Here is a 27468-nt window from a genome sequence, read left to right as displayed (position 1 = left end):
GTGCTGAGAGATGCCACCGTTTAAAGCAAAAGTAAACTGTTTGTAAAATAAATGACTGATCTTTTTGGGGTGATTCCTATTAAAAAGTGCCAAACCACAACCTGGCGCGATGTCATGTTGGTTGAGCCACATACATGTCATTCAAAATAAGATTGATCCCTTCCATCTCTACTGTATAACTACAGTCTCATTTGACATTGTGCATTTGTGACTCAATTCAGGAATCTAGGCATATGTCGCACATCACTACACTGTGTGCAGAATTATTAGGCAAATTGTATTCCTCAGGATTCATTTTATTGTTGAACAAACACAATGCTCTCAGTCAATCCAAACCTGAATGTTTAACCAAGGAAAAGTGAGTTTTGTCTTTCTCATGGGAATATATAAGTGTGCACAATTATTAGGCAATGATATTACAAAAATATTTTATCCTAACTCACTTGCTTATTCTCAATTTTTAGAGTAAGTGTAACAAATAAGTAACACAAAATGACAATTAAATAACATTTTTGCCTTTCAAAAATATTCAGTGACCAATATAGCCACCCTTCTTTTCAATAACTGCCATGAGCATTCCATCCATGTAGTCTGTCAGTTTCTTGATCTGTTCACAATCAACTTTCACTGAAGCAGCAACCACAGCCTCTCAAATGCTGTTCAAAAGAGGTGTATTGTCTTCCCTCACTGTAAATCTCACGTTTGAGAAGGGCCAACAAGTCCTCAATAGGATTTAAGTCAGGTGAGGAAGGGGGCCAGATCATTATTCAGGCATCTTTGAGGCCCTTGCTGGCAGGCCAAGCAGTGGAGTGATCTAGCCACAGTCCCATCCATCTGGTCCATCAAGAGTCACTCTCATTTCATCTGTCCATAAAACCTTTGAAAATTCTGGCTTCAGGTATTTCTTTGCCCAATCTTGATGCTTCAACTTATGAATCTTATTCAGCGTCGGTCGTGTTTCAGCCTTGACCTTGGCCATGTCTCTGAGCACTTGACACCTTGCACTTCTGGACTCTCTAGGTAGGTTGCAGTTCTGGAATATGGTGACACTAGAGGATAATGAGTTCCTGGTAGCTTGATGTTTAATTCTTCTCAGTTCTGGAATATGGTGGCACTGGAGGATACTGGGTTCCTGGTAGCTTGACGTTTAATTCTTCTCAGTTCTGGAATATGGTGGCACTGGAGGATAATGGGTTCCTGGTAGCTTGACGTTTAATTCTTCTCAGTTCTGGAATATGGTGGCACTGGAGGATAATGGGTTCCTGGTAGCTTGACGTTTAATTCTTCTCAGTTCTGGAATATGGTGGCACTGGAGGATAATGGGTTCCTGGTAGCTTGATGTTTAATTCTTCTCAGTTCTGGAATATGGTGGCACTGGAGGATAATGGGTTCCTGGTAGCTTGACGTTTAATTCTTCTCAGTTCTGGAATATGGTGGCACTGGAGGATAATGGGTTCCTGGTAGCTTGACGTTTAATTCTTCTCAGTTCTGGAATATGGTGGCACTGGAGGATAATGGGTTCCTGGTAGCTTGACGTTTAATTCTTCTCAGTTCTGGAATATGGTGGCACTGGAGGATAATGGGTTCCTGGTAGCTTGACGTTTAATTCTTCTCAGTTCTGGAATATGGTGGCACTGGAGGATAATGGGTTCCTGGTACCTTGACGTTTAATTCTTTTCAGTTCTGGAATATGGTGGCACTGGAGGATAATGGGTTCCTGGTAGCTTGACGTTTAATTCTTCTCAGTTCTGGAATATGGTGGCACTGGAGGATAATGGGTTCCTGGTAGCTTGACGTTTAATTCTTCTCAGTTCTGGAATATGGTGGCACTGGAGGATAATGGGTTCCTGGTAGCTTGACGTTTAATTCTTCTCAGTTCTGGAATATGGTGGCACTGGAGGATAATGGGTTCCTGGTAGCTTGACGTTTAATTCTTCTCAGTTCTGGAATATGGTGGCACTGGAGGATAATGGGTTCCTGGTAGCTTGACGTTTAATTCTTCTCAGTTCTGGAATATGGTGGCACTGGAGGATAATGGGTTCCTGGTAGCTTGACGTTTAATTCTTCTCAGTTCTGGAATATGGTGGCACTGGAGGATAATGGGTTCCTGGTAGCTTGATGTTTAATTCTTCTCAGTTCTGGAATATGGTGGCACTGGAGGATACTGGGTTCCTGGTAGCTTGATGTTTAATTCTTCTCAGTTCTGGAATATGGTGGCACTGGAGGATAATGGGTTCCTGGTAGCTTGACGTTTAATTCTTCTCAGTTCTGGAATATGGTGGCACTGGAGGATAATGGGTTCCTGGTAGCTTGACGTTTAATTCTTCTCAAGTCTTTTGCAGTTAATTTGCACCTTTTCTTCTCCATGTGTTTTTTGCACCCAAGTTGACTATTCACAACAAAACGTTTGATTGTCCGGTGGTCACGCCTCAATAGTTCAGCTATTTCAAGAGTGTTACATCCGTCTGAAAGGCATTTTAGTGTCAGTTAAATCTCTTTTTTGGCCCATTTTACCTGAGGTAATGCAGCTGCCTAATAATTATGCACACCTTGATAAGGTGTTATTCACTTTCGTCACACCCTCCCCTCATTACACAAATAAATATCACCTGAAAATGATTAAATCCAAAAGCATTCAAGTTTATATGGTTTGGCGTTGGAAAATGTGCATAGAAATAATGATAAGATCACTTGCCTGTTAATTGTGCTCACAGTGTAGGGCCTCCCGGGTGGCGCAGTGGTTAAGGGCGCTGTACTGCAGCGCCAGCTGTGCCATCAGAGTTCCTGGGTTCGCACCCAGGTCCGTGGGGCGACGCACAATTGGCCTAGCGTCGTTCGGGTTAGGGAGGGATTGGTCGGTAGGGATCTCCTTGTCTCATCGCGCACCAGCGACTCCTGTGGCGGGCCGGGCGCAGTGCGCGCTAGCCAAGGTTGCCAGGTGCACGATGTAGCCTCCGACACATTGGTGCGGCTGGCTTCCGGGTTGGATGCGCGCCGTGTTAAGAAGCAGTACTGGAATATGGTGGCACTGGTTGGGTTGTATATCGGAGGACGCATGACATTCAGCCTTCGTCTCTCCCGAGCCCGTACGGGAGTTGTAGCAATGAGACAAGATAGTAGCTACTATAACAATTGGATACCACGAAATTGGGGAGAAAAAGGGGTAAAATTCAACAAAAAAAAAATTGTGCTCACAGTGTAATTCACAGGAGAGCCATTTGAAATGTGTTTTTTTGGGTGGGCAGAAATGCCTTCTGGAACATGTGAACTTTCATGTGCCTTAATAACAAACTTGTATGCAATCTGTAAATACGAATAAAATTGTTAAATTACGAGTCTAGTTGGTTTAGCCACAGACAGTCAGCAACCTTCCCACTAGCTGAGATAATGAGTGGACATGCTGAGAGATGAGTTCGGATTGGTCTGCCATGTAGCACGCTTTGTCTATTTGAGCTGGTCAGTATGTGTAGGTAATCCTGTCTAACCCATTTTTTTAAAACATATTGCATAGTAGGACTGCAAAAGTGTTGCTCTCCACTTTCTGGAGGACCGAGTTTTGAAATCAGTGGAATTAGAGTATGATAGCTAAGGAGATGGATTACATCTTCAAACTAAGTAAGGGCAACCACGTCATCCATGACAAGGACAAGTGTATATCCCATGTATCCCATGTAAGGTAGCTAGCTATATTTTCAGATATTGCACATTTCTAATTCTGGCAGAAAGTCGTTTTCATTTCAAGTTAGTGTACTGTTAGCTAGATAGCTAACGTTAGCTGGCTGGCTCGCTAGCTAACATTAGTGTATGATCTGTGTAGTAATACTATTTGTATCTCAGAGCCATTTGCTTTGTTAGTTATAGCCTAATGTTAGCTAGCTAACATTGAACCTGGTTGGTTAGCTACCTGCAGAGTAATGCAGGGTGGTAACGTCATGAGTTGGGATTATGGTTCATTGTTTAGCTAGCTAGCTACATGTCTTAACAAAGGACTCCAATATACAAGTAACCATTTCAATAGAATGTCACTTCAAAAACTGTTGATAGACGTAGCTGGTAAATTCACTCTGGCTATCTACTACGATTTCAGAGCACTCTCATCTGAGTGTGCCAGAGCGCAGAATAACTGACAAATTTACGAACGCTCAACAACCGTTGAATATGGCTGGTGTCAGTAAACATTGCCAAAAAAGCGTAAATTGTTGCCAGCAGCACAGTTGCGGTCACCAACGCTCTGGATAACAAAAAACAGCCGAACCAGCTCTGCTAGGGTGAGTAAAATGGTCAGAGTGAGCTGTTCTCTCATTTGTGTCTGGAAGTAGCTAGAAAGCTAGCCAACATTAGCCAGTTAGCTTGGGAGCTTGGGTGCATGACTGCTGTTTTTAGGACAGAATGCTCGGATCAACGCTTAAAGAAATGGGTGGGGCTAAAGCTTAAGAGGGTGTGAACAATGCTGAATGGGTGTAGACAAAGAAGAGGTCTCCAGTAGGTCCCAAAATATTCAAAGGCCATTTTCTCAAAAGTGAGGATACAAGTTTAGTAACTTTTAAAGCAGAATTACTTTCTCATTGTTCCTCAACTATAGTGTATGATATACAATTTTCTAACTTTTTTAGTCTCTACTTTTATCCAATGTTAAAAACACAATTTCAAATGTTGCTATATAAGACCGAATCGAGCCGGTCGGTCATATTTGTTTTGCCTGAATTACTGAGTGTTCTTAAACATAAAAGGTATTCCAAGGCAGCAAGTGCATAGCTGACTCTTGTAAAAGCAGCCATTTGAAATTAGCTCATGTGTGGCTCTGTGTGTTGTTGACAGTTTGACATGAGTGGTGTTGAGCCCGCTGGGCTGTAAGTGGTGTTACAGAGTCCCACGGGCCCCTCTGAGCTACACACACGGCCCCATGCACACACAACTACAAACACACACACACCCTTGGCACATGCTCCACACACCCTTTCATAGGGTCTAATTAGAGGGGCAGGATATTATGGCTGACACAGCAGATGAAAAGGAGTGTTGTTCAGGCTACCGTGTGGAACTCTCTCTCTCGCTCTAGAAATGGGGGTGAATAACATACAGTCTGAAGTTTACATACACTTAGGTTGGAGTCATTAAAACTAATTTTTCAACCACTCCACATATTTCTTGTTAACAAACTATAGTTTTGCCAAGTCGGTTAGGACATCTACTTTGAGCATGACACAACTTTTCCAACAATTGTTTCCAGACAGATTATTTCACTTATAATTCACTGTATCACAATTCCAGAAGTTTACATACACTAAGTTGACTGTGCCTTTAAACAGCTTGTAGAATTCCAGAAAATTGTGTCATGGCTTTAGAAGCTTCTGATAGGCTAATTGACATAATTTGAGTCAATTGGTGGTGTACCTGTGGATGTAATTGAAGGTGTACCTGTGGATGCATTTCAAGGCCTACCTTCAAGGCCTACCTACTCAGTGCCTCTTTGCTTGACATCATGGGAAAATCAAAAAGAAATCAGCCAAGGCCTCAGAAAAAAAATTGTAGACCTCCACAAGTCTGGTTCATCCTTGGGAGCAAATTCCAAACACCTGAAGGTACCACGTTCATCTGTACACACAATAGTACACAAGTATAAACACCATGGGACCACGCAGCTGTCATACCGCTCAGGAAGGAGATGCATTTTGTCTCCTAGAGATTAACGTACTTTGGTTCGAAAAGTGCAAATCAATCCCAGAACATCAGCAAAGGACCTTGTGAAGATGCTGTAGAAAACGGGTACAAAAGTATCTATATACACAATAAAAATTAGTCCTGTATCGACATAACCTGAAAGGCCGATCAGCAAGGAAGAAGCCACTGCTCCAAAACTGCCATAAAAAAGCCAGACTACGGTTTGCAAGTCGCTTGGGGTATGTCTCTATCAGTTTTGCACATCGAGAGACTGACATTTTTTCCCATTCCTCCTTGCAAAACAGCTCGAGCTCAGTGAGGTTGGATGGAGAGCATTTGTGAACAGCAGTTTTCAGTTCTTTCCACAGATTCTCGATTGGATTCAGGTCTGGACTTTGACTTGGCCATTCTAACACCTGGATATGTTTATTTTTGAACCATTCCATTGTAGATTTTGCTTTATGTTTTGGATCATTGTCTTGTTGGAAGACAAATCTCCGTCCCAGTCTCAGGTCTTTTGCAGACTCCATCAGGTTTTCTTCCAGAATGGTCCTGTATTTGGCTCCATCCATCTTCCCATTAATTTTAACCATCTTCCCTGTCCCTGCTGAAGAAAAGCAGGCCCAAACCATGATGCTGCCACCACCATGTTTGACAGTGGGGATGGTGTGTTCAGCTGTGTTGCTTTTACGCCAAACATAACGTTTTGCATTGTTGCCAAAAAGTTCAATTTTGGTTTCATCTGACCAGAGCACCTTCTTCCACATGTTTGGTGTGTCTCCCAGGTGGCTTGTGGCAAACTTTAAACGACACTTTTTATGGATATCTTTAAGAAATGGCTTTCTTCTTGCCACTCTTCCATAAAGGCCAGATTTGTGCAATATACGACTGATTGTTGTCCTATGGACAGAGTCTCCCACCTCAGCGGTAGATCTCTGCAGTTCATCCAGAGTGATCATGGGCCTCTTGGCTGCATCTCTGATCAGTCTTCTCCTTGTATGAGCTGAAAGTTTAGAGGGACGGCCAGATCTTGGTAGATTTGCAGTGGTCTGATACTCCTTCCATTTCAATATTATCGCTTGCACAGTGCTCCTTGGGATGTTTAAAGCTTGGGAAATCTTTTTGTATCCAAATCCGGCTTTAAACTTCTTCACGACAGTATCTCGGACCTGCCTGGTGTGTTCCTTGTTCTTCATGATGCTCTCTGCGCTTTTAACGGACCTCTGAGACTATCACAGTGCAGGTGCATTTATACGGAGACTTGATTACACACAGGTGGATTGTATTTATCATCATTAGTCATTTAGGTCAACATTGGATCATTCAGAGATCCTCACTGAACTTCTGGAGAGAGTTTGCTGCACTGAAAGTAAAGGGGCTGAATAATTTTGCACGCCCAATTTTTCAGTTTTTGATTTGTTAAAAAAGTTTGAAATTTCCAATAGATGTCGTTCCACTTCATGACTGTGTCCCACTTGTTGTTGATTTTTCACAAAAAAATACAGTTTTATATCTTTATGTTTGAAGCCTGAAATGTGGCAAAAGGTCGCAAAGTTCAAGGGGGCCGAATACTTTCAGAAGGCACCGTACTTCCAAAGTTGTGGTAAAATGGCTTAAGGACAACAAAGTCAAGGTATTGGAGTGGCCATCAGAAAACCCTGTGTCATGTACTGTCATGTTGTGTCTTGTCTCTGTCCTTTCCCTTCACCCTGTCTCCCTCTGCTGGTCGTTGTTAGGTTACCTTTTCTCCCCCGCTTTCCCCCAGCTGTTCCTTGTCTCCTCTGACTACCCATTCACCCCGTTTCCCACCTGTTCCCTTTTTCCCTCTGATTAGGTCCCTATATCTCTCTCTGTTTCTGTTCCTGTCCTTGTCGGATTCTTGTTTGTTGTGTTTCATGCCTGAGCCAGACTATCGTCATGTTTGCTGTAACCTTGTCCTGTCCTGTCGGAATCTGCCGGTCTATCTGAGCCTACCACAGTTTGGTTATTAAAGAAGCTCTGTTTAAGTTAGTTCGCTTTTGGGTCCTCATTCACTCACCGTAACAGAAGAATCCGACCAAGAATGGACCCAGCGACTTCGGATCCTCTCCACTCAGCCGTCGGGATCCAGGGAGCGATGCTAGGCAGACACGAGCAGGGAGTGTCTGCTGCTCGACATGCCGTTGAGACCCTGGCCACCCAAGTCTCCAACCTCACAGAACAGGTTCACCATCTCCGCCTCGATCCACCGGCCACTTCCAGGGCTTTCGAATCTCCGGAGCCCAGAATCAATAACCCGCCGTGTTACTCTGGGGAGCCCACTGAATGCCGCTCGTTCCTCACCCAGTGTGATATTGTGTTTTCTCTCCAGCCCAACACTTACTCCAGGAGCACTGCTCGTGTCGCCTACGTCATATCTCTCCTTATTGGACGGGCTCGTGAGTGGGGCACGGCAATCTGGGAGGCAAGGGCTGAGTGTACTAACCAGTATCAGGACTTTAAGGAGGAGATGATACGGGTTTTTGATCGATCTGTTTTTGGGGAGGAGGCTTCCAGGGCCCTGTCTTCCCTATGTCAAGGCAATCGATCCATAACAGACTACTCTATTGAGTTTCGCACTCTTGCTGTCTCCAGTGGCTGGAACGAGCCGGCCTTGCTCGCTCGTCTTCTGGAGGGTCTCCGCGCAGAGGTAAAGGATGAGATTCTCTCCCGGGAGGTTCCTTCCAGCGTGGATTCCTTGATTGAACTCGCTATTCGCATTGAGCGACGGGTTGATCTTCGTCACCGAGCTCGTGGAAAGGAGCTCGCGCTCTCCGTCGCCCCCCTCTCCGCATCACTACCATCTTCCTCTGCCGGCTCGGGTGCTGAGCCCATGCAGCTGGGAGGTATCCGCATCTCGACTAAGGAGAGGGAACGGAGAATCACCAACCGCCTCTGTCTCTATTGCGGTTCCGCTGGTCATTTTGTCACTTCATGTCCAGTAAAAGGCCAGAGCTCGTCAGTAAGCGGAGGGCTACTGGTGAGCGCTACTACTCCTGTCTCTCCTTCAAGATCCTGCACTACCTTGTCGGTCCATCTACGCTGGACCGGTTCGTCAGCTTCCTGCAGTGCCTTAATAGACTCTGGGGCGGAGGGCTGTTTTATGGACGAGACCTGGGCTCGGGAACATGACATTCCTCTCAGACAGTTAAAGGAGCCCACGGCCTTGTTCGCCCTGGATGGTAGTCCTCTCCCCAGGATTCAGCGTGAGACGCTACCTTTAACCCTCACTGTTTCTGGTAATCATAGTGAAACCATTTCTTTTTTAATTTTTCGTTCACCTTTTATACCTGTTGTTTTGGGCCATCCCTGGCTAGTTTGTCATAATCCTTCCATTAATTGGTCTAGTAATTCTATCCTCTCCTGGAACGTCTCTTGTCATGTGAAATGTTTAATGTCTGCTATCCCTCCTGTTTCCTCTGTCTCTTCTTCACAGGAGGAGCCTGGTGATTTGACAGGGGTGCCGGAGGAATATCACGATCTGCGCACGGTGTTCAGTCGGTCCAGGGCCACCTCTCTTCCTCCACACCGGTCGTATGATTGTAGTATTGATCTCCTTCCGGGAACCACCCCCCCCCGGGGTAGACTATACTCTCTGTCGGCTCCCGAACGTAAGGCTCTCGAAGATTATTTGTCTGTAGCTCTTGACGCCGGTACCATAGTCCCCTCCTCCTCTCCCGCCGGAGCGGGGGTTTTTTTTGTCAAGAAGAAGGACGGGTCTCTGCGCCCCTGCATAGATTATCGAGGGCTGAATGACATAACAGTGAAGAATCGTTATCCGCTTCCTCTTATGTCTTCAGCCTTCGAGATCCTGCAGGGAGCCAGGTTTTTCACTAAGTTAGACCTTCGTAACGCTTACCATCTCGTGCGCATCAGGGAGGGGGACGAGTGGAAGACGGCGTTTAACACTCCGTTAGGGCACTTTGAATACCGGGTTCTTCCTTTCGGCCTCGCTAACGCTCCAGCTGTCTTTCAGGCATTAGTCAATGATGTCCTGAGAGACATGCTGAACATCTTTGTTTTCGTTTACCTTGACGATATCCTGATTTTTTCACCGTCACTCCAGATTCATGTTCAGCACGTTCGACGTGTCCTCCAGCGCCTTTTAGAGAATTGTCTTTTTGTGAAGGCTGAGAAGTGCACTTTTCATGCCTCCTCCGTCACATTTCTCGGTTCTGTTATTTCCGCTGAAGGCATTAAGATGGATCCCGCTAAGGTCCAAGCTGTCATTGATTGGCCCGTCCCTAAGTCACGCGTCGAGCTGCAGCGCTTTCTCGGCTTCGCGAACTTCTATCGTCGTTTCATCCGTAATTTCGGTCAGGTGGCAGCTCCTCTCACAGCCCTTACTTCTGTCAAGACGTGCTTTAAGTGGTCCGTTTCCGCCCAGGGAGCTTTTGATCTCCTCAAGAATCGTTTTACATCCGCTCCTATCCTTGTTACACCTGACGTCTCTAGACAGTTCGTTGTCGAGGTTGACGCGTCAGAGGTGGGCGTGGGAGCCATCCTTTCTCAGCGCTCCCTCTCTGACGACAAGGTCCACCCATGCGCGTATTTTTCTCATCGCCTGTCGCCGTCGGAACGTAACTATGATGTGGGTAACCGCGAACTGCTCGCCATCCGGTTAGCCCTAGGCGAATGGCGACAGTGGTTGGAGGGGGCGACCGTTCCTTTTGTCGTTTGGACTGACCATAGGAACCTTGAGTACATCCGTTCTGCCAAACGACTTAATGCGCGTCAGGCGCGTTGGGCGCTGTTTTTCGCTCGTTTCGAGTTTGTGATTTCTTATCGTCCGGGCTCTAAGAACACCAAGCCTGATGCTTTGTCTCGTCTCTTCAGTTCTTCAGTAGCCTCCACTGACCCCGAGGGGATTCTCCCTGAGGGGCGTGTTGTCGGGTTGACTGTCTGGGGAATTGAGAGGCAGGTAAAACAAGCGCTCACTCACACTCCGTCGCCGCGCGCTTGTCCTAGGAACCTTCTTTTCGTTCCCGTTCCTACTCGTCTGGCCGTTCTTCAGTGGGCTCACTCTGCCAAGTTAGCCGGCCACCCTGGCGTTCGGGGTACGCTTGCTTCCATTCGCCAGCGTTTTTGGTGGCCCACCCGGGAGCATGACACGCGTCGTTTCGTGGCTGCTTGTTCGGTCTGCGCGCAGACTAAGTCCGGTAACTCGCCTCCTGCCGGCCGTCCCAGGCCGCTTCCTATTCCCTCTCGACCGTGGTCTCACATCGCCTTAGATTTTGTCACCGGACTGCCTTCGTCAGCGGGGAAGACTGTTATTCTTACGGTTGTCGATAGGTTCTCTAAGGCGGCTCATTTCATTCCCCTTGCTAAGCTTCCTTCTGCTAAAGAGACGGCACAAATCATCATCGAGAATGTTTTCAGAATTCATGGCCTTCCGTCAGACGTCGTTTCGGACAGAGGTCCGCAATTCACGTCTCAATTTTGGAGGGAGTTTTGCCGTTTGATTGGGGCTTCCGTCAGTCTCTCTTCCGGCTTTCACCCCCAGTCTAACGGTCAAGCAGAACGGGCCAATCAGACTATTGGTCGCATCTTACGCAGTCTTTCTTTTCGTAACCCTGCGTCTTGGTCAGAACAGCTCCCCTGGGCAGAATACGCCCACAACTCGCTTCCTTCGTCTGCGACCGGGCTATCTCCTTTTCAGAGTAGCCTCGGGTACCAGCCTCCGCTGTTCTCATCTCAGTTCGCCGAGTCCAGCGTCCCCTCCGCTCAGGCTTTTGTCCAACGTTGCGAGCGCACCTGGAAGAGGGTCAGGTCTGCACTTTGCCGTTATAGGACGCAGACTGTGAGGGCTGCTAATAAGCGTAGAACTAAGAGTCCTAGATATTGTCGCGGTCAGAGAGTTTGGCTCTCCACTCAGAACCTTCCCCTTAAGACGGCTTCTCGCAAGTTGACCCCGCGGTTCATTGGTCCGTTCCGTATTTCTCGGGTCATTAATCCTGTCGCAGTTCGACTTCTTCTTCCGCGATACCTTCGTCGCGTCCACCCGGTCTTCCATGTCTCCTGCATCAAGCCCGTCCTTCGCGCCCCCGCTCGTCTTCCCCCCCCCCCCCATCCTTGTCGAGGGCGCACCCATCTACAGGGTCCGTAGAATTTTGGACATGCGTCCTCGGGGCCGTGGTCACCAGTACCTCGTAGATTGGGAGGGGTACGGTCCTGAGGAGAGGAGTTGGGTTCCCTCTCGGGACGTGCTGGACCGTGCGCTGATCGAGGATTTCCTCCGTTGCCGCCAGGTTTCCTCCTCGAGTGCGCCAGGAGGCGCTCGGTGAGTGGGGGGGTACTGTCATGTACTGTCATGTTGTGTCTTGTCTCTGTCCTTTCCCTTCACCCTGTCTCCCTCTGCTGGTCGTTGTTAGGTTACCTTTTCTCCCCCGCTTTCCCCCAGCTGTTCCTTGTCTCCTCTGACTACCCATTCACCCCGTTTCCCACCTGTTCCCTTTTTCCCTCTGATTAGGTCCCTATATCTCTCTCTGTTTCTGTTCCTGTCCTTGTCGGATTCTTGTTTGTTGTGTTTCATGCCTGAGCCAGACTATCGTCATGTTTGCTGTAACCTTGTCCTGTCCTGTCGGAATCTGCCGGTCTATCTGAGCCTACCACAGTTTGGTTATTAAAGAAGCTCTGTTTAAGTTAGTTCGCTTTTGGGTCCTCATTCACTCACCGTAACACCCTGACCTCAATCCTATAGAACATTTGTGGGCAGAATTGAAAAAGCGTGTGTGAGCAAGGAGGCCTACAAACCTGACTCAGTTACACCAGCTTTGTCAGGAGGAATGGGCCAAAATTTACCCAACTTATTGTGGGAAGCTTGTGGAAGGCTACCCGAAACATTTGACCCAAGTTAAACCATTTAAAGGCAATGCTACCAAATACTAATTGAGTGTATGTAAACCTCTGACCCACTGGGAATGTGATGAAAGAAATAAAAGCTGAAATAAATAAATCATTCTCTCTACTATTATTCTGACATTTCACAATCATAAAATAAAGTGGTGATCCTAACTGACCTAAGACAGGGAATTTTTACTAGGATTAAATGTCAGGAATTGTGAAAAACTGAGATAAAATGTATTTGGCTAAGGTGTATGTACACTTCTGACTTCAACTGTATGTTAACATCCTGTATAGATCTATGATTTAGTTTATTAAACTTCAAGACGTGACATGAAAGCAATTAGGCATCATATACGGTATTACTTCTGCATTCAGAAATAATAATAACCTCTCTTGGACTGACTCATGGAATTCACTTACTAAACGCTTTCCTATGGGGAAGAGAAACTTCTTCAAAGTAGCCGTCTACTGATCAATGAATTCTGCTTGTCTGTCTTGGTTACTTCAGACAATGACTTGCAGGCAGGTCTGTGATGAGGTGAGGGCGATCGGGACACATTGCTCCCCGAGCCTGGATCGATCGCAGAGAGAGATCTATTTCAGTTCTAATGGCTCCTCAGTACTATGATATCTCTCCACTCTGGCCCGGGCAGCACTGTGATGGATGGCTTTCTGTGGCCACAACCACTCTCTCTGCCACGCGATCAATAGAGACCCAGCCCAGTGAGAATGGACAGGACAGAACAAGTCTACTTGAATCTTCATGACAGAGGAAAAACGGCAAGTTTTATTCTTTTAACTATGATAGATAGGATGGAGTAGAATGGAAGGGCTGAAATGCCTTGTGTTGGAATAATCCATTCAAAAGGACTTGTTTGGAGAAATGAATAGGCATGCACCGTGGAAAGATCCTAATCAGATTAATAGTCATTAGCCTAACATTTCATGTTTTATCAAGTGTGACTAAATCAGTATGTACTTCATCTAATTGGCCAGTGAGGATGTCCACGGGGGACAGGGCAGGTCAGAGTAAGAGTGTCCTCTGCTGGACAATGGAGGGATTGATACACTTCATCAGCCCTCAAGGAGCTGCCGAAGGGGTGACAGTGTCAGCTCTCAAGTGAAAACCATATAAAAACGAAGGGTGTTTTCACACTTGGTCCCTTTCAGACAATTTTTGAGAACTCAGTTCGCAAAAACTTTTTGTGCAGTGTGAACACTCCAAAGGAACTCAGACTCCTCAAAAGAGCCCCTTAAGCGAACAAGTTGGGTACTACCAAAGCATCTCCAGAGTGCATAAAAAGGAGACTCAATGGTCACGTGGAATTTTACTGCAGTCATGACTCATGATTGTACAATTTTCAATCACAGCATTGTTTCATCTGCAGTTCTTCTTCTGCTATTTATTCCGTGACCAATAATATGTACCTGTTAATACTATCTTCTTATTACAATTATTATACATTTTAGCCATTTAGCAGACACTCCAGAGTGACTTACAATTAGTACATTAAGATAACTAGGTGAGACAACACATCACAATCGTATTAAGTAAATAAGTACATTTTTATCAGCAAAGCCAGTGCTAGCAGGAAAAGAGAAGTGCCTTTTTTATGTCTCATCTCTTAACTAAATGCAATCTATTAGCTTCCAAAATGTAAGTAGGTATATCAAGCTGTCCGATAACACAATCTGATGGAATGGCTTGCCCTGCACTTTGTAAAAACCCAGAGTTCATTGAGTGAATGTTGGAATGTTGCGCCGAATGCAGTGAAATGTTTACTTACGAGCCCCTAACCAACAATGCAGTTAACAAAAACTAATACGGATAAGAATAAGAAATTCAAGTAATAAGTAATTAAAGAGCAGCAGTAAAATAAAAATAGCGAGACTATATACAGGGGGTACCGGTAAAGAGTCACCGGTTAGTTGAGGTAATATGTACATGTAGGTAGAGTTATTAAAGTGACTATGAATAGATGATAACAACAGAGAGTAGCAGCGGTGTAAAAGGGCGGAAGGGGGGTGGGGGGGGCAATGCAAATAGTCTGGTAGCCATTTGATTAGGTGTTTAGGAGTCTTATGGCTTGGGGATAGAAGCTGTTTAGAAGCTTTTTGGAACTAGACTTGGCGCTCCGGTACCGCTTGCTGTGCAGTAGCAGAGAGAACAGTGTATGACTAGGGTGGCTGGAGTCTTTGACAATTTTTAGGGCCTACATCTGACACAGCCTGGTATAGAGGTTCTGGATGGCAGGATGCTTGGCCCCAGTGATGTACTGGGCCGTTCGCACTACTCTCTGTAGTGCCTTGCGGTCGGAGGCCGAGCAGTTGTCATACCAGGCAGTGATGCTCTCGATGGTGCAGCTGTAGAACCTTTTGAGGATCTGAGGACCATGCCAAATCTTTTCAGTCTCCTGAGGGGGAATAGATTTTGTCGTGCCCTCTTCACGACTGTCTTGGTGTGCTTGGACCATGTTAGTTTGTTGGTGATGTGGACACCAAGGAACTTGAAGCTCTCAACCTGCTCCACTGCAGCCCCGTCAATGAGAATGGGGGCGTGCTCGGTCCTTTTTTTCCTGTAGTCCACAATCATCTCCTTTGTCTTGATCACGTTGAGGGAGAGGTTGTTGTCCTGGCACGGCCAGGTCTCTGACCTCCTCCCTATAGGTGGTCTAGTCGTTGTCGGTGATCAGGCCACTGTTGTGTCATCTGCAAACTTAATGATGGTGTTAAAGTCATACCTGGCCGTGCAGTCATGAGTGAACAGGGAGTACAGGAGGGGACTGAGCATGCACCCTTGAGTGTTCCCTGTGTTGAGGATCAGCGTGGCAGATGTGTTGTTACCTACCTTTACCACCTGGGGGCAGCCCGTCAGGAAGTCCAGGATCCAGGATCCAGTTGCAAAGGGCGGTGTTTAGTTCCAAGGTCCTTAGCTCATTGATGAGCTTTGAGGGCACTATGGTGTTGAATGCTGAGCTGTATTCGCAGAACTCACATGGCACATCATGTCTAAACTATCCCTTAAAGTCCCGTTGTAATATGTCCTGAGCCACAGACCTAATGGAATACTTTATGAACTCAATTATTTATCTATTCAGGAGGTTAACATATGTTATTCACTCCCATCCCCTTTATATTAGTCCCCTGAGAGAGAGATATAAGCATTGACCATTTTATAGCAGGAAAGTGAAAAGACCGCACCAGCTGAAGGGGCTGCTAGAGCTACTAGTTATTTATTGTTGCATAAAATAAAGAAGTTGGAGAAACTTTCTCTTACACATTTTATATATGGTCATCATGGTCATAATATGGTTAAAGCGTGTCCAATTATCATGATCCATGTACCGTCACTTATTAAAACCTCTTAAACCCATTACCGGGATAGATTTGACAACATCCGGTGAAATTGCAGAGCGCCAAATTCAAACTACAAAAACATAAATATTTAACATTCATATAAATACACATGTAATACATCGAAATAAAGCTTACCTTCTTGTTAATCTTTTTGCAATCCCAAATGTCTCAGTGACACAATGAATGGTTGTTTTGTTCGATAAATTACTTCTTTATATCCCCAAAATGTCCATTTATTTGGCGCGTTTGTTTCAGAAATACACCGGTTTCAACTCGCCCAACATGACTACAAAATATCTAATAAGTTACCTGTAAACTTGGTCCAAACATTTCAAACAACGTTTCTAATCCAACCTCAGGTACCCTAAAATGTAAATATTCAATCAAATTTAAGACGGAATAAACGGTTTCCAATACCGGAGAAAAATAACGAGGAGCCTGTTCACGCGCTCCTGTTCACGCGCACCAAAAGACTTGAGTCCATCTGAGTGACACATGGGAAGAATAGGACTACTTCTTCATTTCTCAAAAGAAAAACATTGAACAATTTCTAAAGACTGTTGACATCTAGTGGAAGCCATAGGAACTGCAATCTGGGCCCTAATAAATCAGGTTTCCCATAGAAAATCATTGGAAAACACAATGACCTCTAAAACAATTTTCCCTGGATAGTTTGTCCTCGGGGTTTCGCCTGCCATATCAGTTCTGTTATACTCACAGACATTATTTTAACAGTTTTATAAACTTTAGAGTGTTTTCTATCCAATACTACCATGCATATGCATATCCTGCATATTTGCTTTGGGCACGCTTTTCATCCGGACGTGAAAATACTGCCCCCTATCCCAAAGAAGTTTTAACATAAGTGTCCCACAGTAACCTAAAGTAATACAGCACAGAGCATACTGTCATGGTTCCACCTGTCACCAGAGGGCGGAAAAGACTGTCCTAGAGACATTAACGACACTCAAGTGTGTCTTATTTACTCGTTATGATTTCCCTTTTAAAAGAGGTGTGCTTAGTCTTGTCCTTTGCAGAAGCTTGAATTGTCTACAGCGTGCAAGCATTTCCTGAGTGAGTGTTTGAGACTTAGTGTGTGTTGTTTTTCAAGTGTACTGTGATCCTGCGGCTACCGTTTCTCAGTAAACTATTATGTTTATCCTTAACCAATGATTCCTCGTTTGGTCTCTTCTCTACACCTGGGTCCAACCTCACCACGTCACACATACAAATTCACAGTGGGTTGATGGTGAGCTACGTCAGCCAACATAGTATAATTGTATGACGTCATGACTATTGATGGGACTCACTACAGGGGTGTAGGGCTGGGAATTGCCAGGGACCTCACGATATGATATTATAACGACAGCTAGAGCCCACAGCATGCAGTCAGTCAGCTAGTATAACGATCTGTTATTCGATTGTTATGCATAATCTTTTCCAGCATGTCCATGAATATTTACACACACTCCACATATATGAATAATCCAGTAGAGGCAATTAGTGGTTGCTAAGATGTAAAGATGTAGACATACTTATGGAATGCCTAAATGTGTTAATGAATAGTCTTCAATAGTACAAAATCCATAAAGGTCTTCAATATTTCAGCACCATGGACAGCTGAAGCTATGCAGCAGTGGCTGTGAGGTTGTATGGCGTACTAGTTACTAGTATACAGTACTGCTCTCACCTGTACAGTATTCTCTTCACAGTCAACTAAAATCAGACAACCATTGACCCCTAATTATGGACCCCTTTATAGTGACACTACCACTCTGGCTGCTCAGTGTGCAGTGTCACCATCGCAGAGATAGTCTGACTGTGTGAGGGTCCATAAGCATCAGAGGCCCGCTAAATGACTTTCTTATCTGAAAGACTCCAGAAGCAGCTTGCTATAGGGCCACATGGACACTGCACAGTAAACACTCTTTACCACACTCTCTCTCTCTCTCTTTCTCTCTCTACCACATGTGGATGCTATGCATAATATCTTTAGCAGAGAGGAGCAAGAGGTCCCACTTCCTCTAGACTACCAGCATACAGGAGAGGAGATATGGCTCAGAGTGGTGACTTCAGACTCGTACTCTGCTGCTGTGCTATGCTGAGGGCGAGGATAAAGCTACTAAGTAGGTGTAGTAAACATGCAATCCATGCAGTATGAAACGCTTGGTTTCAGGTCCACATCACTGGGGCGGCAGGGTAGCCTAGTGGTTAGAGAGTTGGACTAGTAACTGGAAGGTTGCGAGTTCAAACCCCCGAGCTGACAAGGTACAAATCTGTCGTTCTGCCCCTGAACAGGCAGTTAACCCACAGGCCGTCATTGAAAATAAGAATTTGTTCTTAACCGACTTGCCTAGTTAAATAAAGGTAAAATATTATTCTCATATTCAATGTGAGAAAGGTGGATTTTGAGGTTTGCAAGTACTATGTACAAACACCCTTAGACAGACACTTCAGTAGGACTTTCTTATGTTTAACCGTCCCCACTCTAAGACACCCTGTCTCCATGACCACACAGAGGAGAGGTGGTCACGGCCATCAACCCTGTTCACATTCTAGCAGGATAAAAACACTTCTGCTTCACCGCTCTCAATCTACACACAAGTCTTATGCTAAACACACAGAGCAGGTGACAGAAACACATTTCATGCTGTGCTATTTCCGACGAGCAGTCTTCCATCAAGACAGGTCCTTTTGAAGTCACCTCAGCCAAGTGACAGGGTAAACATGAGGGGGGGGGGGGAATATACTGATGATGCCGAGACACATCCATTTACACCAGAGGTGTCAAACTCTTTTTGTGTCCGAGGTCGCATTCGGTCTTCAATGAGGTGTGGAGGGCCGTACTGAAAATAGTTTTGAATCCCTCGCCGTAAAATGTGCAAAATATACTTCTCTATTCATAGTTTTTAGAATTTTCGATGCTCCCGGACTGTCTAGCTTTATTTCGATAATTATCAGCGAGCTGGACCCAGTCAAGAAACTGTATGAATGTAGGTCCATTATCATTTCTACACCATTGAGTTTGTTTCCCTTCCCCGAATTACTTTTATTTTTTTGTATTTAATTTTTTACTCAAACCACCCGCGGACCGTATGTTTGACACCCTTGATTTACACACTTAGGAAACAGCTAGAATACATGATGGGTTATGTTTTTCATAAGGTCTGTGTGCATAAATTACTTTGCAGGGGACATGGTATTTTGATGAATGTATAGGCTATTCCATGCGCCAGTTTAACATTGAAAGACCAAGTCAGATATGTAAATATATCATTTCATATGTATAGGCTCAGCAGGAATCATGTAATGAAACCAGGCAAACAAAAATAAAAGGCCTGACTCAAAGATTAGCATGTATCCCCAGGAAACACACCTGAATAAATAAGCACCCACAGAGCTAAGCCAGTGACGCAAACATTAGGTAAATATAGCAGAATTACAGAGGCAGAGAGGAGGGTGGTAGTGGTGGGTGACTCATTCCAAAGCCATTAAAGAGAAAGTACTATCTCGCACTCTAATAAGCTGCTAGCTCTAGTCCCGTTGGCATCACATCTGCATCCCAAACACTATTCCCTACACTGTGCACTACGTTTGTCCAGAGCACTATAGGTGCACCATATAAGGAATAGGGTGCCATTTGGGGCACAGGCCACATCTTTAGCAGTTGTTGAAACAGCAGCACACAGATGCGGTCTCCAGATAAATAATTAATTGCAGAGGAAGCGGATGCATCCATCCCTCATGCCTTCAAAAAAAGCATTAGTACCAACATCCACCTCTAAACAGTGTTTGTGCTACAGTAACTATCTGCCTGGCCTGCAACATCTACAAAGAACACTGAACTATAATTACCACTGCATTGATACCAGTTTCCTTCCAATAACATAGTTATCAGTACACACATGTAAATTACGAACAGGAATAGAAAGATTAAAAAAGTAATACAAATGTAATGTTAATCCAGTGTGTTCTACCATTTAGCTCCTGAGCATCCTTGAACAACACTGATCCTACTAATTACAAGCATGTAATTGAGACAACACTGACAGTGCTATAATTTAGATGATGTTCATGGAGAGAGAGAATGAAGGAGAGGGCGTGAGGAAGTGAGAGAGAATGAACAATTTAGAACGAGAGAGAATGAGGGGGGGAGAAAAGAAAAATATTATGATGTACCCAGACTTCCACAGGACACAGTGTGCTCCACACACAGTGCAGTCAGAACACAAGCAGCATTATGAAAGAAGCAGAAATCATCATCTCCTGAGCAGCCAGCCAGCCCAGCAGCCTCACACAAACTACTAGCTACTGCATAAATAATTCATGATATAAGATCTGGCGGAGCTTTAGTGGAAATTGACTGGGAGAAGTTCAGAGGCTTTTCTCTCTCTCTCGTCAGCTAGTCCTGATGCACTGGAGGGAGGATAATGAGCAGCACTGAAGGGCTGACTGTCTCCCTGTTACACACACTGAATGTAGGTCTGCTGAATGCTAACTACTGTACTGCTTAAGTTGGAGATAATGGGGAATGGTAGGTTTTATCTTTTGGATATCAATTTTGTAGAGTGCAGTTATATCATTCTACTTGGTAAATAACTATATAGTATTAGTACAAAGCTAACATTTTCCTGTTCTGATATTCTCAATCATTGGCTTTATGCCAACAAAGGTAAATGAGGTCAGGGAAGGGCCCATTAGGACAACAGGACAACGAAACAACGTAGGAGGTACACTGGTGCCATCCATTAGTGAAACATGAGCCAAGAATCAGGTTAACCTTTTTAACCACAGAGCTCCAAAAAATGTACAGTGTGAAGTAGATGAATCAATATGTTCTGGATTTGGACTCATTTACTGTACATGTAAATACATCAGGAGACCAATAACACTCTAAAACCCATCATGTGCTTATTGGCCTTGTAAAGTTAAAGGGATACTCTGGGATTTTGGCAATGAGGCCCTTTATCTACTTCTCCAGAATCAGATGAACTCGTGGATACAATTTTTCTGTCTCTGAATGCAGTTTGAAGAAAGTTGCTACCTAGTGCTAGCGCAAATGCTAACTAGAGTTAGCGCTATGACTGGAAGTCTATGGGTATCTGCTAGCATGCTAGTAGATACCCATAGACTTCCAGTTATTGTGCTAATCCTAATTGGTTCACAAAAACTCTCTCTAACTTCCTTCATACTGGACACAGAGACAAAAACATTGTATCCACAAATTCATCTGACTCTGGGGAAGTAAATAAAGGGTAAAAATCCTGAAGTATCCCTTTAATCTAGCTATATTCATAAACCATACCACTAATGACATTCAGTTAATATGGTGAGGGCTACATAATTCACATACAAGTCCTATGGGACCTTATCAATAAAAAAAATCCCTACCTATGTATGCAGTGGCACCCACGGAATATGTTCCCTAAAGTTCCCCCTGACAGTCCCAGATCCCTAGAGACACACAGACAGACAGACAGGAGTCTATTAACAGCTGGCCTCTGGCTACTGTCCCCAGTGTCCGTGTGAATCCACAGGATCCAGGGTGAGAATGGGATTTCCAAGGACACGTTCCTGCAGCTGAGCTCATAGGGAAAGTGCATTTTAAAGAAGCCTTAGTTCCTTTAAGGGACCAGATAGTTTCAGTTTATTCATGAGGATGTTCTATGTGGGTTTCACAATGCTTTTAAAAAAAGAACATGGGGACATTAAGTAATAACAAACAAAATTCTGTTTTGGAAGGAGCCACATTGTCAACAGGAAAATCTTCCCACACAGTGACAATGATGATGACGATAATGATGTTGCTGAGCTGAGCCATAACGTAACTATGTTAAAAAATAATAGAAGAGGGACTGTTTTTGAGGGAGTGTCAGAGTAGAGCGAACTCACTCTGCCTCCTCCTGAGTGTCCATACAAGCTCCCAGTGCCAACACAGAAACAGAACAAGGAGAGCAGAGCAGAGTCACTCCTGGAAGCATAAGGGATGGAGGGATGGAGGGACAGAGGATGTAGGGAAGGAGCAAGGGATGGAGTGGTGGCCGGTAAGGTTACTGGGTAGAGTGGCTTAGGGGAGAGATATTTCAGAAACCCTGATATGCAGTCACTGTATTCTATTAGCTCCTCAGAACATAAAAACTCAATGGCAAATGCACTCGTTACCCCAAAGGACAACCTTGCCCAGGGATGGGTTGGGACCACAAAAATATTAACTCATCATGAGGGGTCACAGTTGCCAAACTAATTTTATGCAATTCTACAATTTTGCCACGGGGTGGAAAGGAAAAAGAGCTGTTTTATAGCGAATTTCCTGCAATTTGACACATTATGCCATAGGGTGGAGAGAAATATTTGCAGAATGATATCCGAGTGAGACTGACTAACAAAACCGATTGTGGCCCCTGGGCCGGTAATTTGACCATGATAACAAGTTTGGATAGCTGGCCACTAAACGAACTTAGCAATCTAAAAATGTGAGCTGACATGGGCTAATTGACTGACTATCAGTGACTGACATAAGAGAAAAACTGCTGATGCACAACCAAAATTGTATATTCTACTTGTGTATTCTACTATTCTAACTCGCAGCATTTAGTTAAGACCCCGATCCCTGCCCTAGCCAAAGAGACACATGATGTGCACTTTGTTATGTCATTAACAAAAAGCCTCTCTCTAATTTAAAATTGCTTGGGTAAATCAGGTCTGGATAGCCTAATTCTTTAGATGATACGATTTAGGGAAAAGAAAGATCTTCTTTATGCAACCAGTGTTGCCATCTGGTGCTCCTGGAACGGATGTGTAAACTTCCCTGAGGACATAGGGTTATGGAAAGGGTCAGACATGCAGTCAGCCCTGCGGCCACACAGAACCATGACACTGAGACCATAATACATATCCTGAGTGTAAAAAAACATTTGTACATCTGCTCTTTCCATGACATAGACTGACCAGGTGACACCAGGTGAAAGTTATGATACATTATAGATGTCACATGCTAAATTCATTTCAATCAGAAGGAGAGGTGACAGGTTAAAGAAGGATTTTTAGGCCTTGAGAAAATTGAGTCATGGATTGTGTGTGTGTGCCATTCAGAGAGTGAATGGGCAAGACAATAGATTTAAGTGTGGGGTGTGAACGGGGTGTGGCAGTAGGTAGTAGGCGCACCGGTTTGTGTGCTGCTGGGTTTTTTCAGGCACAACAGTTTTCCGTGTGTATCAAGAATGGTCCAACACCCAAAGGACATCCAGCCAATTTGAGTCAACATGGGCCAGCATCCCTGTGGAACGCTTTCAACACCTTGTAGAGTTCATACCCTGACGAATTTACAACAATTTCTGCGATAATTAGATACTCAAACTCTTTCTTTCACTTGGATTTCAATCAAAAAAATCCTTGCCAAGAGAGGAAATCACAAATCCAACTGTCAACAGCAAGATACTGGGGAATCTGTTTTTAGACGATGCCAACCAACTGTCAACCGACACAGTGGGCCAAGGGGAACACTGTACTGGCAGCCCATTACCTATGCTGGAGGGTCAACCTGGGAAAACACACACTGCTCAGCTCTGAAGCAGCCTGAAGAGGAAACATTCAGGATCCTTCCCAAATGGCACCCTTTTCTCAATCTAGTGCACTGCACTTTGTAGGGAATAGGCTGCCATTTGGGACGCACCCCCAGTCAGGAAGCTCTTCACTCGGAGTCTCACAGAAAGTGTCTCACATGGTCGTCATGGATCGATAGACACCGAGACACACAGAAAATGTCACATCCAGAAAATGCCACATTTTCTTCGGTCCTATACATTGAGCACAATTATCCATGGCAGTGTATGGAAGGAGACATTAAGTAATTTAGTCAAGGATATTGTCCTACAATGGTGTGTATTCATGGATGCCAAGGGAAGGGTTACTCCCCAGAAAATGGACCAATAAATTGTTTACAAAACATAAAATCATGTATATTTCATCTCTCTGTGTTTCACAATTTTCCTACAATTTGTAAGAGGCTGAATGTATCTCACAGGAGAAAGCATCCAAGCGAGCGAAACAGCGCCCCTCTGTTTCTCTACGTGTAGGCCATCTATCTGATGTCTGGTCCAAACAAGTATGACATTGTTGCCGTCCCTAGCATTGAATGCAAGGGAAGCTAGCGAGCATCTGGCCTCCCTTGACAAAAAAAGTATAAAACATTAGTCAATCAGCGTTGAGCTAAACTGAGCGAGCTGTTGTTATCCTCCGGTGGCTAGCTACTGTAGCCAGCTAGCTAAAATTAGCCCTTTCCGAAATTAGCCATGGATGAAGATAGGGATTTGGACTCCATACTGGCCAATGATTTTATAACACGATTCTGATCCAACCTTTGTTGTGCCCCTGGCCTGAGAGGATGGAAGTTCAATATGTAGCTAGATGTACAGTAGAAGGCTAATGTTAACTAGCTAACACTGCCCCTGAATGAAAGTTTGAAGCAAAAACAAAAAATAAAAGTGTGTACTGTATGACAGAGTGATAGACCGTTTCGTCAACATGAAAGAGAGGATGAAATTGTCGTTTCTCAAGAAGTAGGGTGAGTCAACATATTTTTCTACTTACAAGAACGCGCACACACACACAGAAATCCGAACCATGAGGCTCATCATATTTAGCTTAAGTTGATTGGTGATTTGTTGATGTTGAAATGTTGATGTTGACATGGTGCTGGAATAGTGGAGGCTGCTCCTGTTTTCTTTGCGACTTGCGGTAACTCTTTGTGGTTCTAAATCAATAGTTGTTTAGTGGTCCGAAATTTCTGAAAAATGCACTTGCTTGATCATGCTGTAAGTCATGTAACTGTCTGTTACTGTACAGCCCATGTTGCATCAATATGAGTCAGAAACATTTATCCTACTGTTAAAATTGACTACACAGTGTAAATAGGATCATTTTTGTCACAGTCAGTCTCATCCAAAACAGAGTTTTGTGAGAATTTACGTCGTGACTGCATCACAAAGTAAATTAAGGTTGGGTTTGTTTCAATCCTGCCCATATGCCCACAGCTGGCAGCACACAAGTAATCATCAATTCAGAGTGCAGCTGCAGGCGACCCTATCGTCATGCCTGTGGTAAATTTGGGTTGACTTTAAATATCCCTATGGGGCTAATAATGGACCGTTGGTAAATTTCACTGTACATGGGACAATATGTTAAAATTCCAATAGCTCCAAATTTCAATGACTTAAAAACTTAAAACCAACGATAAATTGTAGAAATTCATATCAAATATTGAAAACATTTAATGAGACAACGAAAAGATACTGTCCCGTTTACATTGTGTAAGTTATTGACGGTCCCTAACATAGCCCCGGAGAGTCAGTCAAGCAGGTTGCACACCAGCAGGCTGAAGCTAATTGGCTAAATACTTTGGCTAACTCTTCCCATGTGCGAACACACACACACACACACACACACACACACACGACACCCACGAGACACCTATGAGAATAGCAGGCCAGTGGATCACTTAGGACAGCAAAAGCCAGTGGCAACTTTAGGGATGAGGATGATTTAGGTGACCCAGACACAGGCCCAAAACAAGTTAAGCTACCCCAGTATCCCCTTGACCGTTTTAGATTGAAAAACTAAAGAGACACACCAGATACAGAGACAGCAACAGAAAAGTAGATGATGGAAAGAGACACCAGACAAGACAAAGAGATAGCAACAGAAGATAAGGATATGATGGAGAGACACCAAATTAGACACAAAGTGGCACAAGAGATGGAGAGAGAACAGAGGTGGGTTGAGCACACATTAGACTGTATCACTTCAAGCTGTTCTATAGATTCTATTTCATTTTATTTATTTGCACAAATTATAACAGGTGAAATACAGACAGTGAAAAATTAAAACATGGTTTACAAAGAATTTACAGGTGAGGTGGAAAAGCCTTTAAAATTACTATTAAAACAATTGTTCACTTTTACACTTTTTACAACCAGGGCAAGATGAGAGAGGGGGATAGACAAGAGACAGCAACAGACGAGGGCAGACACGAGGGACAGCAACAGACGACATAGAGAAAGTGATGGAGAGAGGCAGAGTAGGAGTGAGCACACAGCAGACTGTATCACTTAAAGCTGCTCTATGGATTATAATTACTGCACATCTAATCTCTCAATGTTAATTTCAAAGTGCTCCAAATTCATGCAAAATTTATTTAAACAGCTAAATGCCAGGGGAGGATGCCCCCGAACCCCCCTACTGGCTTTGGTGAACATGATGAATGGCCTATAAGCCAGTTTAGTTCCATGATGTACAGCCCCTGTCAGCTCCATGACCAGGTCAATTCCCTTAGAACAGCTGAGACAAGGAGAATATCAATCAATACATCATACATGTCAGAGGAGATAACCTACGCATAACATGCTGCTACAGTCAAAATCAATTTAACCGACATGGGACCCAATTAAAAGGCTAATGTGAACAACCCATTCTGATAGATACACCAGCTGGGTAACTACAGCAAGAGTCTTGGGGAATTAAATCAAGGAAGAAAATGCCTCTGCTATTGAGAGTTCTGCTTGTGACAGCTCCTCCTTATATTGGTTTACTGGCATGCAACTTCCTAAACCACACCCTGATGTATGTTGTTGTTGTTTACATTCATCTGACACTAATGCTACATGCAATTTGCAGTGTAATTTCAGAAAATGTCATTGATGCATCTACAGTAATAGTGGAATGATATGTTTCACAACATTTTACCCCCACAAATATTTTGCCCCAAATTGCATTCTAATGGTGCAGCCTTCTTATTGGTCAACAGACCGGCTCTTGTTGTCAACTCAACAACAGACCAGTGAATTCGACAACAAAATATTTTCTGACCCCAGTCAATTTGACAACAATAGTTTGTTACATTTAGTACCTTTAAATTCAGCTTTAAAATGTATATTTCTCTTAGCTTTCTCCTCTGTGGTAGAAAAGATTAAAAGAACTGCGACTCCCATTCTCCTTTGCTACAATTCATACACTCAGTATTAAAACTAGCATGATATTTAGTGGCTATATGAATACAACTTGGCTCCATGGCTTCTATGGAAATGTTCTAGCGGTCTATATAAGTGAAAACAACTGAACAAGAAATGTCGCAAAAAAGCTCAACAATTTCAATGTTCAAACATGTTCACTTTCAAATTCTCACTCCTTGCCCGTTTAAACTACACAAACACTCTCAAACGAGTATGTATCCTAATAAACCAGATTCAATACGCAATAAAGCTTTAAATAAGTATCAAACATGCATGTTTTTCTGCTTACCTCTTTCTTTGACAGGAGTGGCAGCCAGGAGTTTGCGAGCTTGCTTGGTCTGTCTCGTGCGCAGCTGAGGTGGCACTGGTACCCTCACGCTGGTGGTGAGGTGCTGCCTAGCGACGTGCAACCACCAGCCAATGAGATCATTATGAAGAAAAATGTGCAAAATAGCTTATGCCTTCAGTTTATATCATACTAGGAGCTTCAAGAACATATGCCAGCTCTTGCCTGGGAACCGTTGTTTTTTCTCGAAGTTCTGACTGATGACAGCAGTGAAATGAAATGTAAAAATGCATT

At 44.1% G+C, this 27468-nt stretch overlaps 1 protein-coding gene across 2 annotated transcripts in view; it reads right to left on the bottom strand.

Moving 5' to 3' along the window:
• The window catches only part of LOC110492141 (rap1 GTPase-activating protein 1), a 133092-nt gene extending 105825 nt beyond the window's left edge, over positions 1-27267 (bottom strand). The window contains exon 1 of one of the 2 annotated variants that reach the window (XM_036947073.2): positions 27178-27267. The gene's annotated coding sequence lies outside the window, so the exon portion shown is untranslated. The remainder of the gene's footprint in view (positions 1-27177) is intronic. The other variant, XM_090203105.1, reaches the window with a different exon arrangement.
• Positions 27268-27468: the final 201 nt, after the last annotated feature.

This window comes from Oncorhynchus mykiss, chromosome 16 (assembly GCF_057628025.1).
Source record: "Oncorhynchus mykiss isolate SJ-2025 chromosome 16, ASM5762802v1, whole genome shotgun sequence".
NCBI classification, from domain to species: Eukaryota; Metazoa; Chordata; class Actinopteri; order Salmoniformes; family Salmonidae; genus Oncorhynchus; species Oncorhynchus mykiss.
The sequence above is the reverse complement of the archived record's forward strand: the minus strand, read 5'-3'. Positions and strand labels throughout refer to the sequence as shown.